Here is a 17,314-nt window from a genome sequence, read left to right on the forward strand (position 1 = left end):
GTTGTCAGTACATTTAATATACATTCAGTGTACATTCAGGACAATAATAATGTTTCAAAATTACCCAGACCTCTTGCATAGTTGCAAAATATATTCTTACTCCCAAAAGAGAGCTATCTATACCAATTATACAACCATTTATTATCTATCCTTTCTCTTGTCCCTAGACATAATTCAGTTATTTCTATGGATTCTATGTATCTGCCTATTAATGGACATACATAGCATGTGTTTTCTATCTCCGCCTGTATTTCACTTAACACATTTAAAAAAAGTCACTCTACAAAATTCCAACATTTCTGCAAAGTCATCTTTGACCACATTCAAGCTAGTTGCTCTCCCCTTTGCAAAAGATCTGTAGCTCATAGCCTTTATGTCACATGGTCTAGATACTTATTGTAGTTCTTGGATGCCACACATCCCCCTTCTTGCAGCAACTTTACTTTAAATCCATCAAGGCCATGTCATTTCCCCTTTATGATGAAGGAAGTGAAGTCATCTGTTTCCAGTGTTCTCCACTGTCCTAAATAAAACTAATAACAGTGTTTTATGCACATAGTAATAGAGATGAACCTATAAACCTATAAGTATTATGTTTTAAAATTTAGGTAAATGCACTGAGAGGTTCAGATCTGTACAGTATTTCCTTGTAAAAGGAAAGGTGGTACCTTTTTACAAGAAAGGGTGCTTTTGAATGTAGGGCCTTCCTGGAATACATAAGGTGATAGAGTTGTAACAAGTTGATAGGATTGGGACTCCAGCTGCACTTCAAGCCTAAGCTCCTGCTTCTTTCTGATAAATGTAAGAAGTCATGTAAGTTCCACTCTGGATGGAGCCTCATGGTATCTGCCCCACCATAATAGATGAACTACCTTTTCTGAAACCATGAGCCATAATAAATCCCTCCTTTTTTATTTTGTTACTGTTGGATATTTTGTTACAGCAATAAAAATTGGAAACTAATACAATGACCAAATTTAAGCAAACAAATATTAATCTCTGTACTTTCAAATTTTCAGAAAGGTGGTATGCTCCCTCAGTGTTGCTGACTTTGAAGTTGCACAGAGACAGTCCAAGCACTGCTGACTCACATCTTCCCAGAACTGAGTGGCAATGTCAAAGGTAGATCCTGAGGCCAAGAAGTGAAGACCCTTCTGGATCTTGTTTGACCTTAGGCCTATAATGTCTACAGACTACGATATAACACATTTTTCCACTTTAAAAATTCATTTGTGTTTGTTCATCACTCCTCCATGAGCAAAAGGGTCAAGACCATGCTAGGGAGACCAATAGAAACAGCTGACCTGAGCAAGTGGTAGCTCACAGACACCAGTCTGACAGCTGGGGAACCAGCATAAGACTGAACCAGGCCCCCTGAACATGGATGTCAGTTGAGGAGTTGGGCAGTCTGTGGGGCCTCTGGCAATGGAACCATTATTTTCTACTGCATGAATTGGCTGTGGGAGCCCATTCCCTACAGAGGGATAATCTCTCAGCCTAGAAACATGGAGGAGGACCTAAATCCTGTCCCAGATGATGTGAAAGACTGGGATGATTCCCCCATGGGAGGCCTCACCTTCCCTGAAGAGTGAATGGAAGGTGGGAAGGGGGGTTGGTAGAAGGAATGGGAGGACAGGTAGGAGAGGAAGTCGGGATGGGTATACAAATAAGATTGTTTTAATTAGCTCCTCCTTGGGCTCCCAGACTGATAGCTGGGAATCCAGCATGGGACTGACTCAGGCCCCTCTGAATATAGGTCTCCTCCAGAAGGACTGAGCAGTCTAAGGGATCTCAGACAGTGGAACCAGGATGTATTCCTGGTGCACAAAAGGACCTTGCAGACACATCCTTTATGGAGAGACACTGCCTTAACCTAGAGACAGGAGAGAAGTCCTAGTCCCAACTTCAAATGACTTGACAGATTTACATGACTCCACCTGGATGGCATTGCCTTACATGTAGAATTGGGGTGTGGGGATGGGAGGGGAGGGTGGTCAGGGTGCATGTGAGAGGGCAGAGAAGGTAAAAGGAAGAGAGGGAAGGAGGGGGAGGGAACTGGGATCAACATGTAAAATAAAATAAAATTAATTTTAAAAAAGATTGTTTTAATTGAAATGAAAAATTTATTTAAGTTTTATATTGTTTACAACCTGTGAATTTCTTGACTTCCATCATTCACTATGTAAAACACCATACTCAATAGCATAGATCTCAAGCTCTGTGAAGATGAGGTAAACACACCATCATCTCATCCTTATCAGATTTCAAGTGTTGGATACTGGCTTGACATTCTGTTTGGAGAAGAATGGAATCTAGGGTAGGTTTCTTAAATGAGTTCTGTAGTTTGTGATGGATATCATAAGCTATTTTACAGTCATTAGCCATTAAGTTTATGAAATGTAAATTAATTGCATAGGAGTGAGGAGACAGAGAAACAGAAAATTAGAGAAATGGTCTCAATTTCATGGTTTTCCAGAAATACACTGAGTTGGGTTTTTTTTTTTTTTTTTTTTTTTGTTGTTGTTGTTGTTTTTGTTTTTTTAATGGCTAGTAAATGTTGTAACTGTTGTTCTATGACAACAGCAAACATTTAAAAATGTACTTTTAACTTCTAGGAAGTTACAACAAAAATAACTCTTGCTTTGCAACCCAATCCAGTGATCACACCTTACATTTACTAATCTTGGAAACTGAAAACAAAATTATAGAGTAGGAGAATCCACATAGAGCAGCTCCTTATTTGTAATTACTATAAGCGTGGGACAGGGATAAAAACATCCATGCCAGCTTTCTAGGAACTCTGGCTCATCCAAGAACACCTGGAGCTAAATTGCTGCTGTTTTTCAACTGGCTGAATGAAAGACTGTCCCTGCACACAACATCCTCCTTAGGGGACATGCTGAAGCTGAGCATGGCTCCTGCTTGTGCAACATTTACCTCCTCCTCCAGCTATTTCCAATACAACTGTGAAGTTTTGCAGTGGACAGCATGACACGAGAAAAGGAAGACAGGTCTCCCCTTCAAGGGGACTCCGACCTCCATCCCCATTTGCTACCTTGTGACCTTGACAAATAACCTCAACCATCTGCAACCTTGTTTTTCTCATTTGTACATTACAGGAGACTGGGATGGTCTAAAAGATTCATCAGGGAATGAAATTTTATTCTTTCTGTCCTGATGGGCGATAGAAACTAAAAGAGGATATGAATAGTTTTTAAAATAATTTCTGAGTTGTATAAGTTGTTGTGTTCTGGAAGATTTGGGCTCAAGTTTAAAAGAGCAATCCACCTATTACATTTTAAATATAGAAGTGGTATGAAGGTAAAACTAATAAGCACCATTACTCAGGCATCATAACTTCTGGGCCATGCTTTGGAAAATACATAAGAAAACATATATTAATCCCAAGACCTTCTAATAAATAGTGGAGCAGAATTTATTCTAGTAAATGGTTGTCATATTTGGATAGCAGAGGGATTTCGTGTTTTCTACTAAGTACCAATCCTCCTAAGATTTTATTTAGAACTCACCAGATGTGATTTCCCTTCAGTTTTCACCAGCAATGCCAGGAAGGGTACATGTCATTGTATTGCTGAGAAGAGGAAATGGGGACTGATGAAATAGTGATATGCCAAAAGTTCACAGGCCTCTTAATTTTCAGCTTAATTCTTAAAATTATGCAATGACTCTCAGTATTTCTAAGATGTCTGATTTCATATGTGATCTACACTTATGTATTTTTGTGCCAGGGTTGCCATGAAAATAAAATATATTAAGAGAATTAAACAGCAGACCTTGATTTTCTTACATTTAAAGAGGCTTGGAAATCCAACAGCATGGTGTCTACCGATATATTTCTGGTAAGAGTTTTCTTCCTAGGTTGTACATGGATTTTTGCATTGTATCTTCACACAATAGTTAGAAAAGGAGAGAGTTAAATTCTCAATATCATTATTTAGAATGACATGGATCCTGTCAGATTGAGGACCTAATTTGACATTCATGATTTATCTCTTTGTAGACTTTAATCTGATATATATTGGCATGGGGAATTGGGGCTACATACCATGCATTTTGAGGGATATATACACTTCAATCCATATTTATCACATTGCATGCACTTTAATCTTATCCATTTATTTTCAGACTGTACTATATTCTAACTCAAATAGTCTTCTTTCTTTTCCCAATTCAGTAAGCTGATTTCTATAAATAACTCTCACGGCTGTGTGATTCAGTATTATCCTTTCTGAGAAAGAATGTTCTTTACTTCTCCCTTTGAACATTGAAAAGGATACTGAGGGTTCTCAACTGGAAAGCTATGGCTTCACTAGTGTATCTACTAAGTCATCACAAAGTATTCCAAGTTCATCTCTGTTCCCATGACAAAGCACTCTGACTGAAAGTGCTTAGGGGATGAAAGAATTGTTTTCACATATACTTCTAAGTTACCATCCATTATTAATAGAAATATGAGTAGGAACTTAATGCAGAAACCATGGAGGAATGTTGTTCACTGCTACTTTACAGTCTCATGCTTAATTGGCTTTCTAACATAGCCCAGAACCACCTGGCTAGGAAATGGTGACACTGCCACAAGACTGGTATCTCCTACAACAATTAACAGTTAAGACAACCTGCCACAGCTACCACATGAACTGGCATGCCAACCTTCTCTGGGAAATCCTTCAGGTGAGAGTCCCTTCTCAGGTGACTTAAGGCTACATGAGAATGGCACAAGTCCAGCTTGGATTCTTTGTTTTTGCAACAGTAAATGTTTTAATAGGAAAGACCAAGTCCACCCAGCAGCTTCCCATACTCATATGTCACCTGTCTCTCTGAGTTTGTCATCCTCTCTTTCCAAAGATCTTTCTTCTCATTCATAACATATCCCACTATGTGGAGGCAAATCACCTGTCTGCTTATTTCCTTGTTCCATTACATATCTGTTTGTGTGTGTGTGTGTGTGTGTGTGTGTGTGTGTGTGTGCATCCAGTATATATCTATTACACAAGTGTATGAGACTGTGCATAAGGCTACAAACACTGAATAATTCAGATATCAACTGCACCTGCCTAGAGTATAGTTGACCAGGGAAATGGACATTAGAATTCTTACAGAAACAGCTTTCATGCATTATAATGAACAGTTGTTATCCAATCTCAGATGAAGGCACACTTCCATTAACATTTAAATCTAGAAGGAGATATTTGTAAGACATATATCTGACAAAGAATTTGTGTACAGGCTATGAAAAATAGCACAATAAGAAAAAGATAACCTTAATTTTAAGAATGAAGATTTGAAGGGACATTTCATCAGGTAACATAGAACCAAAATCTATGGAAAGATGGTCAAATAATTATTTGTTATTAAGAAAGTGAAAGTCAGTATAAAAATATCAGAATGGCAAATAGCTGAAATAAGAGTCTGACAACATGAAATATTGTATGGGATAGAATCATCAAGATGCTCAAACGTTATCATTGAGAATGCAAATGGTACAACCATTTCATAGACCATTGTGGGCCTTGCTCCAAGTGTGGAACACTCACAATGTGAGCTCTAGGTTTCAGTCTTAGGTGTGTACCCAAGCAAGAGGAATAGAAACTCATGGCCACTTACAGAAATCCCACAAATTTCATACTTAGATCAACTTAGTTGTGGATACCATTTCAAAATCATCATCTGGTAGCTGAATCAACTTGCTGTTCTCCATCTACACACACACACACACACACACACACACACACACAGAGAGAGAGAGAGAGAGAGAGAGAGAGAGAGAGAGAGAGAGAGAGAGAGCAACACACTGGTATTCACATCATGTATGAAACATCAAAGCATTGCACTAAGTGAGAGAAATCAGATTTGATCCCTTGTATTTGAAGTTCTACAAGGCTATAGCATAGTGATTGAAAGTGATGGTGAGGAAGCAAAGGCTGACAACAGACCCACAGAAGCATTTTAGGGAGACAGGACAATTCAGTATCCTGTCATTGACAGCAGTTACATAACTACTCATCACTCAATTGACAGTAGTTACATACATCACTCAATTTGTATGTTTTTGATTAAATTTAAATGAAATACCCCACTTTTATAAAGCATATAAAGTTGTTTGAAATGAGACATATTCTAAGCAAGGCATGGTGGTGCACATATTTCATCCCAATACTTGGGAAGCAGGGGCTGGGAGATTGAGGCTAACATGGTGTACAAAGAGAGGGCCAGGACAGTCAGAGCTATTATACAGAGAAACTCCATCTCATAGAAACCAAAGAGAGGGAGATAGAGACAGGAGAGAAAGAGACAGACAGGGAGAGACAGAGACAGAAAGACAGAGATAACATGCCTAATATTGACCTATAATACCTACAAAAACTATAGAAGTAAATAGAATTATTCTTCTACTTTTCTAGCAAGCTAATTCAAGCAAGCATTTTTGCAACCAACTGGGAATAGTTAGAAGAGCCTGGACAGAAACTTAAAAACTCTTTTTTTAAAGGTTTTATAAATTCTTTATATATCTATTTCAAGTTCGAAATTGACATGCCCAATTATGTGTTCATTTGTCATATTTAACTATTTAAATCCAAATCTTTATTTTTCATTTTAAAACAATCTTTTCTTATTTTACATACCAATCCCAGTTCCCACTCCCTCTCCTCCTCCTACTCTCTCCACCTTCCCCCAACACCATCCTCCAACCTCTCCTCAGAGAGTTTCCCAATGGGGAGTTGACACAATCTGGCACATCTGTTTGAAGCAGGACCAAGGGTCTCCTTCCTATATCTACTCTGAGAAGGTATCCCTCCAAAAGGAATGGGCTCCAAAAAGCCATTTCAAGCACTGGGTATAAATCCTGGTCCCTCTCCCAGTGGTCCCACAAACTGCCCATGCCACCCACATTCATCCACATTCAGAGGGCCTAGTTTGGTCTTATGCAGGTTCCCCCACTGTCAGTCCAGAGTCAGTGAGCTTCCACTAGTTCAGATCAGCTGTTTCTGTTTTGACTCTTTTGCTCATATTGTCACTCCTCCCTCTATTCTACTGGACTCTGGGAGCTCAGCCCAGTGCTTAGCTGTAGATCTCTGCATCTGCTTCCATCAGTTGCTGGATGAAGATTCTTTGATGATAATTCAGGTAGTCATCAGACTGATTACAGGAGAAGGCCAGGATATGTACCCTCTCAACTAATGCTTATGGTCTTAGCTGGGGTCATCTCTGGGGATTCCTGGGAATTTTCTTAGTGTCAGGTCCCTCTATAGTCCCTTAATGATTCCCTCAATCCAAGCCCAAATATGCCTGTTTCAAGTAATCAAGCATTAGTTACAATGTTTCTAATAATCTTGCTTCCCAACACTCCTTTCTCTGCATTCACTTTCTTTGATTGCTTCAGTAGTTCCCCCAGCTTCCCTGGAGCAGTAGCTGGGAGAATCTTCCTTTCTCTGTGCTATCCTAAAACAAAATCTCATCTCCAAATGAGTGATGATGATGAGGCTTCCAGAACCTTCCAGGCTGCTCTGCAGGAAGAGGTCACCAGGAGCCAAAACCAATAAAGCACACAGAGGATGTTTGGCATCTATGAACCAAGCCCTCAGCAATGATGTGACATCTTCAGGTCAGACAAGGACTTTGCTCTGCTGATAAAGAGTCACCTCCAGACACTTGCAAGTTTCTCCTCCAGTATTCTCCTTGACAAACTTCCTAGTCTTTATTGAGAGTAGCAACTTCTCGTTTATTTTGAAAATATTTCCACTCATGTTACAAGAATGGCCAAGATAGAAAAGTCTTCCCTTCCTATTCTCTTAGGCATTCCTGTAAAGTCAGGTGCTTGCTTTTAGTTCTGCTTGCTTGCTTCGGCTAAATTTAGCCTATTAGTTCATGATACATAGGGATGAGGCCGTAGCTTCTAGGGGGGTTGTGGACATTCATTTACAATTTGCAAGTTCAAGGATGTGGACATTGTCAAAATACTTGACCTAGAAAAATAGTCAAAGCAATGCTCACTCCTGCTGGTTTGAGTGGAGTGATAAATTACACCAAGCATTTTTAGTTTGCCTCTAGGAGTTGGGGCATTACTTAGAAGCTGGGTTCCTTCTCTTGCTACAGGCATTTGGAATTAAAAATCTCCAGGCATATTGGCACTCCTTGAGAGAATCCTATAAACCACACTGTGTCATCAAAAGCATGGAAGTATTCTTCTACACCAAACAAAGGAAAATCAAGCAGAGCTGTACAATAAGTAGAATGATAACTTGAAAATGCAGCCACACTGTTTAGAAATCACACAGTCTGCAGGGATGTTTCACTTGTATCCAGAAATTTTTTTTCTTACATGCTACAATGAAATTCTATTCACACATATTTAATGGTATTTTACTATGGGATGAAGACTTCAAATTAGAAGCTCATCTAGTCCTGCTCCTCATCAAACATGGCCCACACGGTATGACTTGAACACATTTTCCTTTGGAGTTAAACTAAATTTACACATCTGGAAATTGTGCAATAACTTGGGATTTCTACCTTTTCTTAAAAACAAACAAATAGACAAAAACACCAAGCTGGTTATACTTCCATAGCACACTGTATTTATTTATGTAATAAATATAAGGAAGGCATGGGCTTCTCTATAAGGACTGTGTTATAGGTACCTATGATGCATATGCATAAATTATTCCAGGAAAATAACTGCCTGCAAGAAAACATTCTATCATTTAATGCTGTACCTACCCCCGGGACCTCTAGCCAGAGAAGAGCATCTCTGTGTGGAGAAAGCTGCTCTGTTTCTGAATTCTTACTGTGGGCGCTCCTCCTTCCTCTGTCTCATCATTTTCTTCACTAATTTACTTCATTTTCCTACACTGCTGTCTGTTCGCTTCTGATTTTCAATGTCCTCTTTAAGTTTATAGTTGTGACCCCTACACTGAATATCCCAGTAGTATTGGGGAAGCTGGCTGAGACTAAAGCTCTGGCTAGGGCCGGAATGCAAGGCTGAGAGCCGGTCCAGTTCTTCCGTAGTTTGAAATCTTGGGCAGGTTGTTTAGGGCCTTGCCTCTGTCTTCCTCTTGTTGCACCAAGTGGAAATTCTCCCTAACTTCCAGCAAATGTTCTTCAGCAAAAATACAGAAGAACCCTTGTCCCTGTTTATTGATTACATCAGACTAAAGATAGGGACATTTTCTCCTATGTCTTTCTAGTGAGGTCACAGGAAACCAGACACTAAACTGAGGAAGCACTGTACAGTTATTAAGTGACCAAGGAACCTTACTCAGGACCTGAGATGGACACTCTGACTCAGAGTCCTTTATGTTTATAAAAAACTCACTATGCTTTTTAAGGGTATATATGATATTTTCTCCGGTGCATTCATAAGTCTGAGAAGCGTTCTTTACAAATTTTGTTATTATTTATAAAATTATTTAGCTGTTTATCAGTTCCACAGTTTTCACTTAGATCTTAGGTGTAGCATTAAGCTACAAATATTAAAATGGACTCCAGCTGTGATGAATTATGTTAAAAGAGGCTATTTACTTTAACAAACAACACAAATAAACAAAACATCTTTTCTTCATAAATGTATGCTTTGTTTTCTGTGTCCTACCTTTTCTAACTTCCCATCACTGTAGGTTCAACCCAACATCACTGTAGGTTCAGCATTTACTATGTCAAGCCTTCTGGCCAATGTCTTTAGTGAATTGTTTTATTCAAAGGTTCTTGGGGGGTTCTCTGGATCAATTTCCTTTTCTGCTTTCTGCTTAGAACAATGTAACTTGAGGCTGTGTTGTCCTTTGCATGTTCAATTTTTGTAGTTTAGCCATCATTTATTTACAAAGTCAAAGATGGAGAGACTCATGTAAGTAGGAAGCTGACCTGCTTCCCTCCAACTTTGTCACTCATAACAGGTTCACCTTTGTGATAAGTAGACATGGTGTTTATATTTGTTTATATTTTATGTACATTGGTCTTTTTGTACTCATATATGCCTATGTAAAGATATCTGATCCCCTGGAGCTAGAGTTACAGGCAGTTGTGAGGTGCATATTGGGTGCTGGGAATTGAACCCTGGTCCACTAGGAAAGCAGTAAGTGCTCTTCACCACTGAACCATCTCTCCAGCCCCAAGAAGGCATGTTTTAATGAAACCAAGTGATTGGTATCACAGACCAGGATAAAAACAAACAAAACCAAATTGAAGCCATGAGACACATTATCTCCTAATTCTAAATTAGCAAAGATCAATTCACAATTGTGTCAGTCATTACAAGATGACTGACATTACAAGATTACACTTCACACTATAATGTGCTAACTTCACCTCCACAGCTGACAAGCAGTCCTGACCGAAGTACACAGCAAGCCATGTCGTAGCACACAATAGTAACAGCTGATATTTCCTACTTTTCACATATTTTACACTTGTTGCTCCTTGAAATTCAAGGAGGAAGAGACATGGGAAACAGGCAAACAGTGGCAGGGCCACTGGAATGTGCCTAAGACTGCAGCAATGCCACAGCTTGGAGCTGCCTGGCTCGCTGCCTCCTCCTCAAACATTCCTCCATTCACACAATGGAGTGGTCTTACTGACAGGTATTTTGAGTGGTTTCTGTGACACTAGCTGTTCTTGGCCAGACCTGCCCTATCTGATGAGTTTAGACCTAAGCCACTGAATGTGCTCCACCCCTATATCTCTATCTTCTCCCTTCCCCACAGTTACCTATTTTTTGTTTGTTTGCTTGCTTTTTCTACCATGGCTCATCTCATTTCTTATCTGCTAACCTGACATGCCCTATCCTTTCCCTTTTCCGGAGCCTTTGCCCTCCATGGAAGTCTTTGGGAGTCATACTGGGTCACTCTAGTTATGCTAACGGTTACACCAGGATCCACCTTCCAGTCACAGCGCTGTCACCTTTGAACAACAGCAATACTTCTGCCTGCAGAATTATGGCTGTCAGACAGTCTGTGACACATTTAAAAAGTGAGACCAGAGTAGGCATGCAAAAAAGAAGCATGCATTAAAACTTTTAACTTACAACATGCGAAAATGGGTCTCTAATTAGCCAAGTTTTTGGTCTAGGGCCAAGGCCTTGTCTGCATATGGGCCTACTAACAGGATCGTTGCATTGCCTTTCTGCATAAATCACACCCATTAAGCAGCAACCATGATTTCCAGAAGTGGAGAAAGAACTTAAAGACTCGAAGAGCAATCTCAGAAAGAGAATTCATCTAAATTTTAATGATCTTTCCCAATCTTATACATTTGTCTAACTCACACCTAATTTAACAGCGATTACATTTGAGCAAATCGCCTTCATCAAATCTTTCCCAAGCATTCAACTTAGTTTTCACAGACACAACATCTCGATTTCTCCTAACACTAATATTTCACCAGTTTACATAATGTTTAATGAAACTAAGCAATTAGAGTAACAGATGCAACTGGTTTAAATCGAGACAGAGACAAATACACCTGGTTCTTGGAAAGAATCCAGCCCCATGGAAAAAGCACAGGAGTGTGTGGGCATTCTGGAAAGTGTTGTACTGCCTTGGAAGTATTCTGTCCACTACAGTAATTAGAAGGGGCAAAAGGAACCACTTTGTTATGGGGTAGTTGCCATGAAAGTGTATTCTGGTTATTTGAGGCAGGCATCTATGGAAACCTTTCTTTTTTTCTGGACACTGATCCAGAAATGACCTGTGTCCACACTTTGGTTTGAACATATTCTTCAAGTTTCATTTGTTGGAATTTTAATCCCTAGTGGAACTCTGCTGACAAACCTGGTTTTACTGAAGGGATTAAATCAGGAGGCTTCTGCCTTCATGAATAGATTGATGTTGCTTTCCTGGGAGTGGACTAGTTCACAAGATGCCCTCTTGCCCCATTCATATTCTCTGTCATGAATGTGATTCTTTCTGCAATAAGGTGGTGCAGGAAAATATCCTCACCAGATTCTGTCATTGTTTGCTCACTTATGTGTTTGTTTGAAACAGGAACTCACATAGTCCAAGCTGGAATCCATACTTTCAAGTAACTTAGGATGACTATGAACTGCTCTAGTTACTCTCTGTCCCCTGCCTCTCATGTGCTTTGATTACAGACATACTTCACCATGTTCATCTCTCTGAATGTCAAAATTTCCAGCCTCCAGAACCATGAACCAAATAATCTTCAGTTGTATATAAATTGCTGTTATAGTAGCATTAAGTGGATGGAGATAGATGACAGGGACCTTCAAGTGGTTCATGAAATTTAGATTTCCAATGAAATTCTGTCTTGCAAAATCCACAGCAACGTTTTTCAATGTCCTCAAGTATGCTCTGTGAGACTGGAAGCTAACAGAACAGCCTATTTCATAGTTGGACAGTTCTCACAGCTAAAACATTGCCCTGAACAGCAAGTCAAGACTTTTCTTTGCCATGCTGTAAGTTTAACCTCCTTGAGTTCATTAAGTATTCCTCGAATGGTGTGTCTACTAGATTCACTGCTCCTTTTACACATTCTCCTCTGGGCACATCCTGCATTGAGGTTATTCATTTTTCTCTTGCTCAGAAATGAGACTGCCTGGCTTCATACTGCTGAAAAAGAATAGGAAACACAAGGCTGCTAGTCACTGCTTAGATCCATAGACCTTCTAATTGTATCTACTACTTACATTTTAAAGGGATTGTATCAGATTTTCTGCTTATCTTGGCTCTTGGCCAGCCCAATTTCCAACCATCATTACCTGATTATAGAAATCAATTTATTTCCTTCCTGCCCTGTTTTGCCTGGCCCTTCCCCCTTTTTTGCCACTGATTTTGACTTAAAGTTTATGTTTACTTCATTCATTTGAAGCATAGAAGTTTGTACAGACAATCACTATTGCTATGCTTATTATTACACTGATATTTATTAAGTGGGAGCTATGGAACATGCCAAGTTGCAAGCCATGTCCACTTATCCTTTAGTCTTCGCAGTGATATTGTCGTGCAGTATTGTCAAAAGACTAAAACAACAAATTAGAGGAAGACATTAACTGGTTTTGCTTAGCAATTTAGAATTAGGGTGTGAGTTCCAGTGAACTGAGCTGACACTGGTGGCTTAACAGCTAAGAGAGAACTGAGAAAAGTGGAATTGCAATGAGAAGCAGGAGGGTGGTTCCTTCTCCTTGCTATAACAGAGGAAAACCCTTCTCAAGTCACCAAGAGCTGGCCTCTTTGGAGAGCTAATGATTCTTTCTGCCCCCAGAATTCTTATACTTTGGGCCTCATACCATGGCCTTGGACACTTATTCTGAGTGACTCCATTTTCATTTGTCTGTTAAAAACTAATATATGAGCTTAGTGCTCACCACTGTTTCATTATTTTTTATTAATACAATTCACTATACCCATTTCTTAAATGAGAAAAACTGAAGCAAAACATGTTAGTTTATTGCTCAAAGTCATGCATTTAGCAACTGGTAAACCTGTGACAGGTGGCCATGCAAGGTGGTACCAAGGAGAAGGCTCCATACAGCTCTGTGAGACTGGAAGCTAACAGAACAGCCTATTTCATAGTTGGACAGTTCTCACAGCTAAAACATTGCCCTGAACAGCAAGTCAAGACTTTTCTTTGCCATGCTGTAAGTTTAACCTCCTTGAGTTCATTAAGTATTCCTCGAATGGTGTGTCCACTAGATTCACTGCTCCTTTTACACATTCTCCTCTGGGCTGTAGCATGTCTCAATCCATCTGTTTCAAAGGGAACACATTAGGATTCTACCAAATGTCATGTACTTATGAAAGCCATATTCAGTAGGTTGCAGGCATTAAAGGCATCTAGAACATACATTATTTCCAGTCATGAATTTATTGGGTATATCAAGTTAGGGAGTATCTATTCTCATGAAGATCAGGGTTGAATGGATGTTCACCCATTATTTTCTTAGAGAAATGGTACAGGCTGTAAGAAGGTTATAAACAAGAAAGAATCCTACTTCCTCTGGCAAATGCTCTTCAGGAGGGAATGAAGCCTACACAACTAGTTTTGTTTCCACAGCTGTGTCTTCCATGTTGGAGCTGGCCACTCCTTTGAAGTGCACCGACCAGTGAACATGAGGAAGAAGCACTCTTGCATATGATTTAGAGAAATGATTAATCATTTTGGCAATTATCTCCATCTCAAATCAACCTCCTGTGGAGCTTCCCAGCACAGCTTCTCTTAATTTCCTGGGACCAACACTTCCACTTCCCAGCTTCAGGCGGCCACCAGCCAGGGAAGCAAATTAAAGATCTCTTCCTACAGCCTCTTTAAGCAGATCTTACTCAAAGCAAATGACAATATTAATAGGTAACTGATTTCTCACTAATGATAAAAGACTCCTACCAAGAGCCTGGTTTGTTTCCAACAATGTAATTTATTCTCCCCCCTCCCTTTTTTTTTCCTTTTGTGACATAAGTATTCTTTTCTTAGGACCCTTGTATTTGTGTCATTTCTTCTTTGTGAAGCAATTAGATGCAAACATGAAAAATACTAACTCACATCCTAAGTTTATATAAATATTTCTTTTAGATATGATGGATGCTGTTTTGGATTGGGCTGGAATGTGCCCCCCAAGCGTTCATGTTGAAATTCCGTTCTCACTATAAAGTATTCAGAGCAGAGGTTAATACTTCATCTACTTATGGAGTTCAGAGGTAGGCTCTGTGGAGAATGATTAAGATGATTTTGAATTACCCAAGTGGAGATTGTATGATCATGTTGGCTTTTTAAGAAAAAGTAGAGACCAGAAGCCACATACCTATGTGTGCATGTAGACATGCATTCTTCCCCCATATTGTTGTCTAAATATAAAATAATCCACTGAATACAGTCTGAATATGGTGGGGTTACAAAGAGATTATTGAATCATATACTCTAACATTAATACATTGTTCTACTGATAGATTCATGATTGGAAGTAAGTGGAAACTTGTAGAAGGTAGGACTGGGGGAGAAGTGGTGAGTTGAAGGGTGAGCATTATCATGAAGAAGCTCAATCTCTGTTTTCCAGCTGCAATGAAGTGAGTAATATCTTCCATCACCATATCCCACTGATGGGATAATCTGTCTTACCGCTGGTCCAGAAACATAGATCTGTGTTACTAAGGCATAAAACCCATCAAATCATGAGCCAAAAGAAACATCAACCTCTTAAACTGTTCTTATCAGATATTTCTTATAGTAAAGAAAGGTAAAGACACCTCATGGAGTTTTAATCTCCTCCGGACTCTTCCAACAAGAACATATTCCAGGATGTGGAGTAATAAACTTCCCAAACTATTACTTAAGAAACATAAGGTTGCTCATAAGCTTCAGATATTTCATTATTATAATATAAAACAGATTAATACAATGGAGTGGCCTTATATCTTATTAATTTCTGAGTACTGAGAAAAATAAGGACTGTTCATATAGTCTTATAAATTTGAGTCTATCTTCTCCATAAACTGTGTGCTCTAGGTCTAAGAGGATGGAGTCTAAGATGGCTACTTAGTCTGGGTATAAGAGAATGGGCTCTTTAGTCTTCTTTAACTGAACATCTCTCTCATCAATTGAGATTTCAAATAGCTTACATATTTCAATGTTATTTGTCCTTTGGGTTGGATGAACCAGTTGGCTGATTCAGTTTACAGTAGTGTCAGTTGTTCACAGGCATTGTTTAATGTTCATGTGTCTTCTGGAATATGTAGATCAGCTTTCATGTCCAAATTTAATCTTAGACTTCCATGTAGTTGGAGTATACCTCCTGCATCCTGAAGTACTGGCTGGCAATTCTTCAGCTCTTGTATGAAATATTGTTGTTCTTTCTCCTGAGTTGGCAGACTAACAGAGAAGATGTATAGAATATTTTTGGTCTATCTGAGCTTTTAAGACATTTTTTGCTTCAGTTTCAGGATGGCTCGTTTCTTTTGTTATTGTAGTGGCTGGAAGCAAAACCATCTGTCTCTAGGTTACTATCAGCAAACTTCAGCCTGCCTTATCTCAGGGCAAACAAAAATATTCTCCATATTGCACTTTGGGAATGTCCTTGTAGCATCACTGTTTTAGTAGAATTCATAGTAGCAGGGATAGTAGATTAGTTGGAGTGGGGGCAGCATCCTGGGGAAGTCTGTGTACATAACTTCTGAGGTATTGGTGCTTATTTATTCAATTAATATTTCAAAGAACAACTCTATAGTGCACGTGAGAGATGAGATACAAAGATAATTAAGTTAAAACTGGAAGACCAGGATCCAAACCATGGTGTGGTGGCAGTATATAAGAAATTTGATTTGATTAGACTTTGACTTAATGTAATGAATGCAGGATTTTAAGTTCTAGGTGATATGCAGTGTTAACACCTATTTTTGCTTGAGGTCATTTAATGAAGGACCAGCAAGCTCTACTTTAGAAGGTCACTTTAGAAAGAGGGGACACAGGAGACAGGGGAGAGAATGAGCTCCGACTGGCCTCTGAGACAGGGCTATTATGCTACATGATACTCCATGGAGAGATAGGGAAAAACAATTATACTTGATAGTGAGAAAGAAGGAAAGGTCTTGTGGGAGGGGAAGTTGAGCAGGACCATGCTTTCACAGAAAAGGGGTGAATTGAATTAAAATAAGGAAATTTATTGATATCAGTGCAAATATGCATGAATCTTTTCTCTGAGTTCTTGGTTCACATGAGTTAGAAAATTACCTGCAATGTGTGAAAGAATTACAGTTACATTTATTAGAAAGAAGCAGAAAAATACCCTCTCTGCTCCTACAGCTTTTGTTTATAACAACAAACATCAAGCATCTCAGTGAATAAAATATGCTGGAGAAGCATAAAATATTAAGTTACCAAGTAAAATATCAATAAAATTCAGTATGTCACAAGAATTGGGGGCACAGAGGAGAATTTGTTCATTAAAAAGAAAAAATGCTAATAACAAAAATTAAAGGTAGCTTTCCATGATAGTTCATGGACAACAACAAAAATCCCTCAATTTCAGGTCATAGAGGTGGCTCAACACTTAAGAGTGTGTATGTTTCTTTCAGAGGACCTAGATCTAGTTCTCAGAACCCACAGTGGACTGTTCCTAACTACTCCTACTCCAGCTTCAGGAGAACTGATGCTCTCTTCTGGCCTCTTCAGGAACCTTCTTTCACATGCACATGTCAATACCCAGAAATACATACATACATACATACATACATACATACATACATACATACACACACACATAGCTTTAATAAAAAGAAAATCCTTGAAAACCCTATTTCCTAAGCATTCTACTTAGTTGACATGTTCTCCATATATAAAATATCAGAGTATGTAT

Source organism: Phodopus roborovskii, unplaced genomic scaffold (assembly GCF_943737965.1).
Source record: "Phodopus roborovskii unplaced genomic scaffold, PHOROB, whole genome shotgun sequence".
In the NCBI taxonomy this organism is placed as follows: Eukaryota; Metazoa; Chordata; class Mammalia; order Rodentia; family Cricetidae; genus Phodopus; species Phodopus roborovskii.